The sequence below is a fragment of the Monodelphis domestica genome, chromosome 6 (assembly GCF_027887165.1).
Source record: "Monodelphis domestica isolate mMonDom1 chromosome 6, mMonDom1.pri, whole genome shotgun sequence".
Taxonomy (NCBI): Eukaryota; Metazoa; Chordata; class Mammalia; order Didelphimorphia; family Didelphidae; genus Monodelphis; species Monodelphis domestica.
The window spans coordinates 199,734,930-199,747,445 of NC_077232.1; the positions used below are offsets into that span (position 1 = coordinate 199,734,930).

General features: G+C 34.7%; 1 protein-coding gene across 4 annotated transcripts in view; it reads right to left on the reverse strand.

Moving 5' to 3' along the window:
* FSTL5 (follistatin like 5) overlaps positions 1-12,516 on the reverse strand; it is a 980,329-nt gene that overhangs the window by 353,445 nt on the left and 614,368 nt on the right. The gene's annotated exons all lie outside the window — the stretch shown is intronic.

Below are 12,516 nucleotides of genomic sequence, written 5' to 3' on the forward strand. Positions count from 1 at the left end.
AAATGATTTTTGGTACTAATTTATATCTCAACTATATTAAATCATATGAATATTTTCCACTCTTTCCCCACTTTTAAAATCTATTTGAGAAGGACTCTATCCACAAGAAACACATCGTAGATGATGCCAGTCAATGACGTGTTTACTATCTGAGGCCCTAAGAAAAACCTTCAGAAATGTACAAGTCTCATCATATACAATCTTCCACATTCCCTCTGCATGCCTTTAAATGAGATTTTCTCAGTGCTTGGAAAGTTCATTCTTCCTCTCTGTCTCTGTTCTTAGAATGTGGCCTTCTTCAAGAATCAGCCCAAGTGTCATCCTGGGAAGGAGACCTTTCCCAGAAATCTCATTGCAAGCCACTCAGTTGCTAGTTCCTTCCCATATTAGATTACTCTCCTCCTCTGTATATATCTAGTATATACATATTGGTGCACAGACCATTATAATGAGAGCTCCTTGAGATCATGGCCCATTTTTCTTTATTTTTAAATTCTTTCTTTATATCCCTAATACTTAGGATAGCATCTGGAACACATGGAAAATAGAAAAAATGTCTATTTACTGATTGCTAAAATAAATTTCTAAATGATCTGTGGAGTTATCAAGGTAAAATAACTTGCCCATTACTGATCATTCAACCAGTATTAATTTTCTATAAAACTTAAAGCTGTGAGGCCATATAAGTTTATCTCTGTGTGTTCCAAATGAAATCAAAGTCTTGAAAGGTGAGAATCTCCCTAATAAACTTTATTTCCCCCTTCATGAGGCCATACAAGGGAGAAATCAATCAAAGTAGCTTGAAAGTTATAGATTTATGTATTCCTTGTATTCCTTTATCTACACAGAGAGATGTATTTCATAAATGTTTACATATATATCTTTTATTTTGAATAAATATTTGATAGACAGAAAGTTATAGAAAATTCAATAGTTCTTTTGATAGTATACAAATAAAGATCTGCTTTTCACCAGAAGGCTATAAATACAGCATTCTGTTGCATGCTGATTTTTGCAGTGCCACAGCTTCCCTGGGGGTTCCATGAAATTTTCGGACCTATATATTATGATCCTCTGTCTTTTAATTAGAATACCACCAAACTATATTGTGTTAACACACCAGGAATTCAGTATAAGTTCCAAAAACATATAGCAAAACTCAGATTCTTGACTGTGTTGACTTTATGTAAAAAGAGGTATGCCTAAGTTCTAAGTGTATATAGAGTGAAGGAAAAACAAACAAACAAACAAACAAACAAACAAGATATGCACTAGATGAGGAAGATAGATTTCAAAAATCAAAAGGAGTTTTTAACAGTGCACAGGATTAAAAATCATCACAAATGTATGTATATGTATGTGTGTGTGCATGGCACATCATCAAACACACAGATCTTTACTTAAACAATTTGTGTTGCAATTTACATATTTCATTAGCAATTGCATAGTTTTGCTTTTTCATTTACTTTAGAAAGTTCTATTTATTTATTTGTGAAAGCCACAAAAACACCCATGTGAGTTGAAACTAATAAGCATTATGGAAGCTGATACTTAAGATTGTATTAAGCCTATATTCATTTTGTTTGCCTATTTAGGATGTAATTTAAAAGCAATCACCTTTTAAACACATACACAAAGCATCTCTTCAAATGCAGTCAACATCTTAAACTAAATGGGTATTGCCTAAAATCAAAAGGGGGAGAAATAAACAAATGCAGTGATGAGATAATTTTTACTTGCTGTTTGCTGCTCTTGAAGGTTTTGATATCACCTCACATTTGTAAGAAGTCATTTAGAATTGCAAAAGGCACATTTTTACCTTTCTTTTAACAGTCTAAAATGTCATCTTCACTTAAAGAAAATGATAGAAAAAAAGTATGATATACTCAAAGTTGGTTTTGAATGTAACAGTAAAGATTTATTTTCTTATTTGACTGAAAAATAAAAGTACTTTTGAATACAATTTCAGCCCTGTGGGAAAAAAAGGGAAAATAAAAAACAACTACCCTTTTCTATTCTAATGACCTGAAGTCAGTTGAAATCAGCACTAGTTATGTATAAGTAAATCATTTAAGATGACATAAGTGTTATGATATAGAGCAATGACACTACCAGGCTTTCTAGAATGAATAATCTTTATTTGTATCACATAAATCTTAATATTTCAAATAACCATTTTCTTTCACATTTTGCTTATTAAAAAAGGGAAGATAAGAGGTTGTTTTGTTTTGTTTTTTTTTAAACAGGATTTTCCCACCAACTTTAGGCAGTGTATATTTCCATGTTCTAATCTTTTGACTCAAAATGTTAAAACTAATTGTGTGTTGGTTACAGTCAGTGGAAGAAACTTTTTTTTTTATTTTAATTTTTAAAAATAAACCTTACCTTCTGTCTTAGAATCAATACTATGTATTGGTCCTAAGGAAGAAAAGCAGTAAGGACTAGACATTGGGGGTTAAGTGACTTGCCCAGGGTCACATAGCTAAGAAGTGTCTGAGGTCAGATTTGAACCTAGGACTTCTTGTCACTCGGCTAGCTCTCAATCCATTGAACCACCTAGCTGTCCCCAAGGAAAGCTTTTTAATATGAAAGTTTAGGAATTTTTTATCTATAATTCATTTTGCATAAATTTGTTCTCAAAAGAGATGAGGCAAATAAATATATAGCAAGAGATATATGCATATATCACTATCTATCTATCATAAGTCAAATATAGAAATATATTTTACTCACCGAGGGAACTAGGAGGGGAAGGGAATAAGTGAGAATATGATAACAAGAAAATTAGTAAAGGGAGGCAATGGTCAGAAACAAAAAAGAGAGGGGGATAAAGAGAGTGAGAAGGGTACATAAAAGAAAATAGCACGGAGTGAAATAAATATTTAAAAATCATAACTGTAAATGTGATGAGCATATCAATGAAAACCTGAAACTGATAGCACAATGGATTAGCAACTAGACCAATAATACCTTATTACAAGAGACTCACTTGAATCAAGATGGCAACCTAGAAGAAGCAGAAGTTCAGATCTCTGAATACCCTTCCTTACGGATCAAAAACTGAATGCTCCGAGGGGATTGAAAATCAAACTTAACAACAAGAATCAAAGAGCCTTCCTGCTGGACTCAATTCAAAAGGTATGACCCCCCCCAAGCCAGAATCCGAGAAGACTCAGGTCTAAGGGGAAGGCAGAAGGAAGAGCCCAGGACCCCTCCCAGCACCCACTGAGAGCTCTGAGACTCCAGAGGCAGCGGGAACTTCTGGGCGGGCAAAGGTGCTGGTCTGAAGGGTGTAACTTGTTGACAGGGCTGTGCCACACTCAGAGTGTTGAACACAGGGAAGGAGCTAGAGAGGGAGCATAGAGCTGGCAGTCTGGTCAGAGCTGTGTAGATCCTCCATATTTGCTCCAGCCTTATAGGAGGTGTTGGCTTCAGAGCACACCCAGCCCAACCAAGCTGAACTTAATCCCATCAAAAGTCTTCAGAGCTCAGGGAAGCCCAGGCTCCACACCTCTCCCTCTGACTGCTGGACTTTAATCCAAAAAAAAGCCTCCAGAGGAAAGGGAATCTCAAACTCCCAACAATTCTCCCTAAGAGACTGCACTGAGAGATCTTCTGTCAAAGCTCTAAGAGGGAAGACTGACAGAAGCCCCCACAACCAAAAAAAAAAATGATAGGAGCAAGAGCACAGACAAATACAGGGGGCAAAGAAGGGGTGAATATAAGGAAACAACAGAAAAAGATGAAATAAATTACAATAGATAGCTTCTACACAGCGATCAAACAGAGGGGGAGGGATCAGCAAATGATAAATCAAAAATACCAGTGAATTGGATACAGGCTGTAGAAGAACTTAAAATGGAATTCAAAACACAAGAGAGGCTGAAGACAACTTTAACAGCAAGATAAGTCATTTGGAAACAGAAAACAGTGTCTTGAAAGCCAAAATCAATCAGCTGGATAATGAGGCAAAAGAGATGAAAGATGAGGCAAAGGAGATGAAAGATGAGGTAAAGAGGATGAAAGATGACCTCCATATAAAATCAGACCAGAAAGAGAAGGATGACCAAAATGCCAGGGATGAAATCCAGTCTTTAAGAACCAGAATACAACAACTAGAATTAAGTGATCTCACAAGGCAGCAGGACACTATAAAACAAAACCAAAAGAATGAAAAAATTGAGGAAAATATGAAGCATCTCATTCACAAAACAGAGGATTTAGAAAATTGATTGAGGAGAGACAAATTAAGAATCATTGGTCTACCAGAAGACCATGACAAAAGAAAAAGGCTGGAAACAATACTACAGGAAATTATTCAAGAACATTTCCCTGATATTCTAGAACAAGAGTAAAAGTGGAGATTGAAAGAATCCACAGATCACCTCCTATACTTATTCCCCAACTGACAACACCCAGGAATATTATAGCCAAATTCAAGAACTATCAGAACAAAGAAAAGATATTACAACCTGCCAAGAACAATGGAACCACAGTGAGGATAAAGCAGGATCTGACTGCATCCACACTGAAGGACCAGCAGGCATGGAACACAATATTCTGGAAAGCAAGGGAATTAGGTCTACAACTAAGAATCAACTATCCAGAAAAACTGACTATATTCTTAAAGGTGAAAGTATGGTCATTCAACAAAATAGAAGAATTCCAAGAACTTGTAAAGAAAAGACCAGACCTGAACAGAAAATTTGACATCCAAGCACAGAACTCAAGAGCATCATCAAAAGGTAATTAAAAAAGAGGGAAAGAAGAAAAACAAAATAACCCCCCCCCAAATTTAAGAGACTCAATAAGTTAAAATGATATGTATCCCTATAAGAAAAGAGGTCATTGGTAACTCTTAAAAACTGTTGTTATCACCTAGGCAGCTAGAAGAACTACACTTAGAGGGAACAGTGACAAAGTGTATAGGATGAAAGGACAAGACATAAATAGGTATATAGATATGTGCATGCATAAATACATATATATATATATATATATATATATATATACACACACAACTAGAGCTTAAATAGAGGTTAAAAATAAAATAAATGGGAAAAGAAACAAATGGGGGTAAATTTATATGTCACAAAGACGCTCATGGCGGGAGGGGGGAGAACATCAATATACTGGAAGGATAAAGAGGTTTGAAATAGGAGATACTCAATTCTTACATGTTATGGAATTGACCCAAAGAGGGAAGAACGATCCAATCCATTGGGGCAGAGAATAGATTTGCGCCCTAGAGGGGAGTAGAAGGGTAATAAATGGACTGGTGGGGAGGGAAGAAGTACAAGGGAGGAAGAGGATAGAGGGGTAATTTTAGAAAGACTACAGGGAAAATAAGGGGGGAATAAGAAGGGAGGGGGAATAGAAAGGGAAATGAAATAAGGGTGGGGACTAGGGGGACTGATTAAAAACAAACACTGTTGTAGAAGGAAATAGTGAAAGAAGAAAAGGCAGGATAAGGAGTAGAAATCAAAATGCTGGGAAAAACACAACTAGTAATCATAATCATGTGAATGGAATGAACTCACCCATAAAACTCAAGCAAATAGCAGAGGGATTAGAATCCAAAACCCTACCATATGCTGTCTATAAGAAACACACATGAGGAAGGTAGATATGCATAGGGTGAAAGTAAGATGATGGAGCCAAATCTATTGGGCATCAACTGATAAAAAGAAGGCAGGAGTCACAATCATGATATCTGACAAAAGCAAAGTAAAATTAAATCTAGTTAAAAGAGATAGGGAAGGTAATTACATCCTGATAAAAGGCAGTATAGACAATGAGGAAATATCAGTACTCAACATGTATGCACCAAACGGCATAGCATCTAGATTTCTAAAGGAGAAACTAGTGGAGCTCAAAGATGAAATAGGTAGAAAAACTATACTAGTGGGAGACCTGAACCTTCCTGTATCTGAACTAGATAAATCAAACCAAAAAATAAATAATAAAGAGGTAAGAGAAGTGAATGAAATCTTAGAAAAATTAGAGTTAGTAGATATGTGGAGAAAAATAAATAGGGACAAAAAGGAATACACCTTCTTTTCAGCAGCACATGGTATATTCACAAAGATTGACCATGGATTAGGGCATAAAATCATTTCAAACAAGTGCAGAAGAGCAGAAATAATAAATGCAACCTTCTCAGATCACATTGCAATGAAAATAATAATTAAAGAATATTATTCTCCAAAACCAGTTAGTTAAAGAACAAATCATAGAAACAATTAATAACTTCATTGAACAAAATGACAATGATGAGACATCCTTTCAAAACCTATGGGAAGCAGCCAAAGCAGTACTCAGGGGAAAATTTATATACTTGAATTCATAAATTAGCAAATTAAGAAGGGAAGAGGTCAATGATTTAAATTTAAAAACTAGAAAGTGAAAATTAAAAATCCTCAGATGAAGACTGAATTAGAGATCCTAAAAATCAAAGGAGAAATTGATAAAAAATTTAAAGTCAAAGAACTATTGATTTAATAAATAAGACTAGAAGCTGGAACTTTGAAAAAACAAATAAAATAGACAAAGTACTAGTCAGTCTAATTAAAAAAAAGGAAAGGAAAAAAAAAACAAATTGACAGTATCCAAGATGAAAAAGGAAACCTCACCTCAAATGAAGAGGAATTGAATTCCTCCTAATTCGAATTGAAAACACTAGAAAGCACAGGAATAGAAGAGCCTTTCCTAAAAATAATAAACACTATACATCTAAATCCATAATCAAACATCATCTGCAATGTGGATAAACTGGAAGCCTTCCCAATAAGATCAGGAGTGAAACAAGGATGCCCATTATCACCTCTATTATTTAACATTGTACTAGAAAAACTAGCAGTAGCAATTAGATAAGAAAAAGAAATTGAAGGTATTAGAATTGGCAATGAGTAGACCAAACTATCACTCTTTGAGGATGATATGATGGTTTACTTAAAGAATCCTAGAGAATCAACCAAAAAGCTAGTCAAAATAATCAACAATTTTAGCAAAGTTACAGGATACAAAATAAACCCGCATAAGTCATCAGCATTTCTGTATATCTCCAACCTATTTCAGCAGCAAGAATTAGAAAGAGAAATTCCATTTAAACCCCCCTAGGCAAAATAAAATACTTAGGAATCTATCTGCCAAGACAAACACAGGAACTATACGAACACAACTAAAAACAATTTCCACACAATTAAAACTAGATCTTAACAATTGGAAAAACATTGATTCCTCATGGGTGGGTTGAGCTAACATAATAAAAATGACAATCCTACCTAAATTAATCTACTTATTTAGTTCCATACCCATTGAACAACCTAAAAACTTTTTTTACTGAATTAGAAAAAATATATATAACAAAGTTCATTTGGAAGAACAAAAGATCAAGGATATCCAGGGAAATAATGGAAAAAAAGCAAAGAAAGGAGGACTTGCAGTCCCAGATCTCAAATTATACTATAAAGCTGTGATCATCAAAACAATTTGGTACTGGCTAAGAGACAGAAAAGAGGTTCAGTGGAAAAGAATTGGGGTAAATGACCTCAGCAGGACAGTCTATGATAAACCCAAAGATCTCAGTTTTGGGGACCAAAAACCCACCCTTTGATAAAAACTGCTGGGAAAATTGGAAGACAGTATGGTAGAGATTCAGTTTGGATCAACATCTCACACCCTACACCAAGATAAACTCAGAATTGATGAATGACCTGAATATAAAGAAGGAAACTATAAGCAAATTTAGGAAAGGAAAGGCTTTAAAAACAAGCAAGAGCTAGAAAAAACTACTAATGTAAAATCAATAATTTTGATTACATCAAATTAGAAAGTTTTTGTACAAACAAAACTAATGTATCCAAAATTAGAAGGGAACCAACAAATTGGGAAACAATCTCCATTACAAAAACCTCTGTTAAAAGTCTAGTTACTCAAATTTATAAAGAGCTAAACCAGTTGTACAAAAAATGAAGCCAATCTCCAATTGAAAAATGGGCAAGGGACATGAATAGGCAATTTTAATTTAAAGAAATCAAAACTATTAATAAGCACATGAAAAAGTGTTCTAAATCCCTTATAATCAGAGAAATGCAAATCAAAACAACTCTGAGGTATCACCTCACACCTAGCAGATTGACTAACATGACAGCAAAGGAAAATAATGAATGTTCAAGGGATGTGTCAAAGTTGGGACATTAATTCATTGCTGGTGGAGTTGTGAAATGATCCAACCATTCTGGAGGGCAATTTGGAACTATGCCCAAAGGACGATAAAAGATTGTCTGCCCTTTCATTCAGCCATAGCACTGCTGGGTTTGTACTCCATAGAGATAATAAGGAAAAAGACCTGTACAAGAATATTCATAACTGCTCTTTATGGTAGCAAAAAATTGGAAAATGAGGGGATGCCTTTCAATTGGGGAATGGCTGAATAAATTGTGGTATATGTTGGTGATGAAATACTATTTTGCTCAAAGGAATAATAAAGTGGAGGAATTCCATGTGAATTGAATGACCTCCAGGAAGTGATGCAGAGTGAGAGGAGCAGAACCAGGAAAACATTGTACACAGAGACTAATACACTGTGGTACAATCGAATGTAATGGACTTCTCCATTAGTGGCAATGCAGTGACTGAACAAATCGGAGGAACCTACAAGAAAAAACCACTATCCACATCCAGAGGAAACAACGAGGGAGTAAAAACACAGAAGAAAAACAACTGCTTGAATACATGGGTCAAAGGGATATGGTTGTGGATGTAGACTCTGAATGAACATCCTAGTGTAAACAACAACATGGAAATGGGTTCTGATCAAGGACACAAGTAATACACACTGAAATTGAGCATTGGCTGTGGGAAGAGTGGTTGTAAGGGAGGGTGGGAAATAATGTGATTATTGTAACCAAGGAATAATGTTCTAAATTGACTAAATAAACTTATTCAAATGGAAAAAAAGTAAAGATTGCACCCCTCTGGACTGGGAACTGAACTCTAGACATAGGACCCTCAGGTGAGACTCCTAGGATGCCTGAATTCCTCCCAGAGGAATTCCAGTTCTAGATCCATATCCTGTGTATATCCTTCTCCTTCTGGGTTCAGATAAGCCTGTCCTTAGGAGGTTCCTGCCAGTCTTGCTTCCTGTTGTGGGTCCTTTACGTTATGTGGTCTGTTTCATTTTTGTCTTGGTTTTAGATCCATTTGTGTTTTACAGATTACTGAATTTTCTTTTTTGCTAAAATCGAGGAAAATTCTAGGTATTTTGGTGTACACACACACACACACACACACACACACACACACACACACACACACATATATATATATATATATTCTAGCCACAAATTCCTTCATTCTGAGGAATATTGGACTCTAAACTATAAAAATTAGACTGATCAAAATTGTACTAACTAAAATTGGACTTGAGAAAAAATATTTTTGGCTTGCAGGTACCCCTCATTTTGAGAAAGGTAATCTGTATGAGTAATCAGTTTTTAAAATATCATACAACAGAAGATGGTTGTCCCTCAAGAAAGGCTACTCTCATCTAGTAGATAGCAACAAGGAATCCAGGAATTTTTTTTGTTTCAATTGAAAGGCTCCGAGTTATGTTTGCTCTAACGGAGACTTGCTTCTTCAGCAGGAATGAATAATTTAACTTGTGATCTGTTTCTCTTTCAGAGTTGTTATTGTCTGTTCTGTTATTATTTTCAGTTTTTAAACTGGTAGGAATTATACTATCCTGAAAGAAGTCTTTAAAATTATTCATTTGATGACCAAAAACATTTTAGATTGGTTAAGTATGTTCATATAATGTTTGTTAGATTCCTGAGGGTCATATCCAAACTCACAGACACCTGCATCTACAGATACTGAACTTTCTATTTCTCTGTTTTGCTTATAAAAAGAGAAACTCTTAGGCTAGTTACATAGCTGTAGATTTGCTAAAATGAAAAAGGTTAGTGAGCCTCACTCTATTCCACCTGACAATCCTTATTCAGGAAATTGCTACATGCATGGGGGTAGAACAGGCTTTTCCTGTCCATCCTGGCAGACAAAAGTTAAAACCCAGTGAGTGAAAATATGTACAAAGTTTTTAAAGAAGCTAGCTTATTAGTTATTTGATATAGTAAAGTAACGGAACCTATGTGAACTACTCTTAAGAATTTTACACTCAGACATGTAATTTCTTTAAAGGATTCATCTAACTAAAAAAAATACAATTAGGGATGTAAGAATTTAGAATATACTTTCTCTTATAGAAAATAAGGGAGACACTTTACTTCAGTGCTTTTTTCCAGGCTGTTTCGTTGTTTGTATTGACTGTTTCAATTCATTTTGAAGATGCTTTCTTGCTGACTCAGTCTGATCAGCTGGAGGGAAGAGGAAATTTTGGATAATAAAACTTTTACTATTGTTAAAATTAAAAAAAGAGCAACTCACTTGAAACAAAGACACAATGCAGGGTTAAAACAAGGGGCTGAGGCAGAATCTATTTTGCTTCAGGTAAAGTGAAAAAAAAGTAAGAGTAAAAATCATGATTTCAGATGAAGCAAAAGTAAAAACAGACCTGAATTAAAAGAGATGATCAGGAAAACTACATTTTAATAAAAATTAGCATACACAATGAAGTTATATTAAACATTTTAAAATCATGTTTATCTTATAAAGGCATCATTTCTCAAATACATGGTGAAGTGAGCAAAACTGATAAATATATTTTATTTATAAATGGACCCATTCCCCAGATACTAAACGATCAAGAGTGCACAGACAGTTTCTAAAAGAAGAAATCAATGATATCTTTGTAAAAAAAGCTACCTGTCAAAAATGTTATAAATCACTTTGGATTAGATAAATGTAAATTTAAATAATTCTAAGACACTTATCAGATGTGATTTATGCTGGACAGATGAGGGAAAATAGTGACCTTAATTAACTGTTAGTGAAGTAGTGAATTGATTTAACCATTCCGGAGAACAATTTGAACTCTACACAGAGGGGTATACAATTATGCATACAACTTGCTGAAAAATATCATTACTAGGTCTATACCCCAAAAAGATAAAAAAAAGGGAAACAAAGATATATATATATATATATATATATATATATATATATATATATATATATGAAAATATTTATATCAGGTCTTTTTTTAGTATCTAAGATTTGGGAAATGAGGTGAGGCTGATCATTTGGGGAATGGCCAAACAAGTCAGTGCACATTATTATGATGGAATGCAATTAGGACATGACAAGGGGAATGGTTTCTGAAAAACCCAGGAGACCTTTTATATAGGTTGCATGTTATAATGTGAAATGAGCAGTCTAATAAATCCAAAATATATACAATATAAATACAACAATTTTATGATTTTCAGAGGGAGGGGTCACTATTGATAAGAAAAATAAGACGTAAAGAAAAGAGCATCCTCTACTTTAAACACTTACCAAATTCTCTTTCATTGGACTAAATACAACCATGGGACCTGAGAAAAGTAAACAGTCCCCGCTGTCTGGCCTATAAATTAGTTTTAACTTGCAGGCATGTAGGGAGTGGAGAGATAAATGACCTGCTTCATCAGTCCTGGTTTAATGTGAGTAAATACTCTAAGCTTAGAGAAAATAAGATAAATTTATCTCACTAAAAGCTTCTAGACTTAGCTCAGTTACCTTTCAAGCAAGCCCATTGTAGTAATGGCAAATGATGTCTAGGAAGGGACACCTCTGGAGGCTTTGCTTATGATTGTAAGCTACGGACAAGGTGGCACGCTAATTTTGCATTGCTTAGCTCAGTGTCTATCACATAGTAAGAGCACAATAAATGCTTTTTGACCTATATTTCTATCCCTAACAAATAATATAGTGCCTGAGACTTAGTAGGCACTCAATAAATCCTTCTTAAATTGAAGTATTTATTTGAGTAATGGTATTTGAACCCTAAGAACCCTAGTTAAAGGATAATAATAATTGCTACTAAAAGAAAATGAAATTAATTCAGGGAGTTCTCAAAATAACATAGGAACATTTCCCCCTGGTACTAACTATTTTATCTTAATTTTTTAATGATAAGTCTTAGCCCATCAGTTATTGATGTTTTATAGAAAGATACTTTTATTTTTTAAAAATAAATTTTGGTCATTTTTAATAAATACCTGGATTGTGCCTCCCAAGCTTGGAGTGATGAAATAAGTTATTACCTTAAAAGTAATATTATTTAGTTGATGTTGAACCCAAACTTAAGAAACATGGTTCTTAGAATATGATCTAAAGACTTCCAGGTCAAGATAGTGCCAATTGTAGAAGCTGAACTTTTCTTCTCCTCTCTACCAATTGAGACAGAGTGCCACAAAACAACAAAGTCAAAGAAGCGAGGATTTCCATGGAAGGGCACAGCACAGAAGGTAGGCAAAATTAGGGCATTTCCATTCTAAAAGGGGGCAAAATTTCCCCCACCAAGGGGCAACCTCATCACCCCTCCCCCACTTCACCTACCTTTCCAGAGTCCAA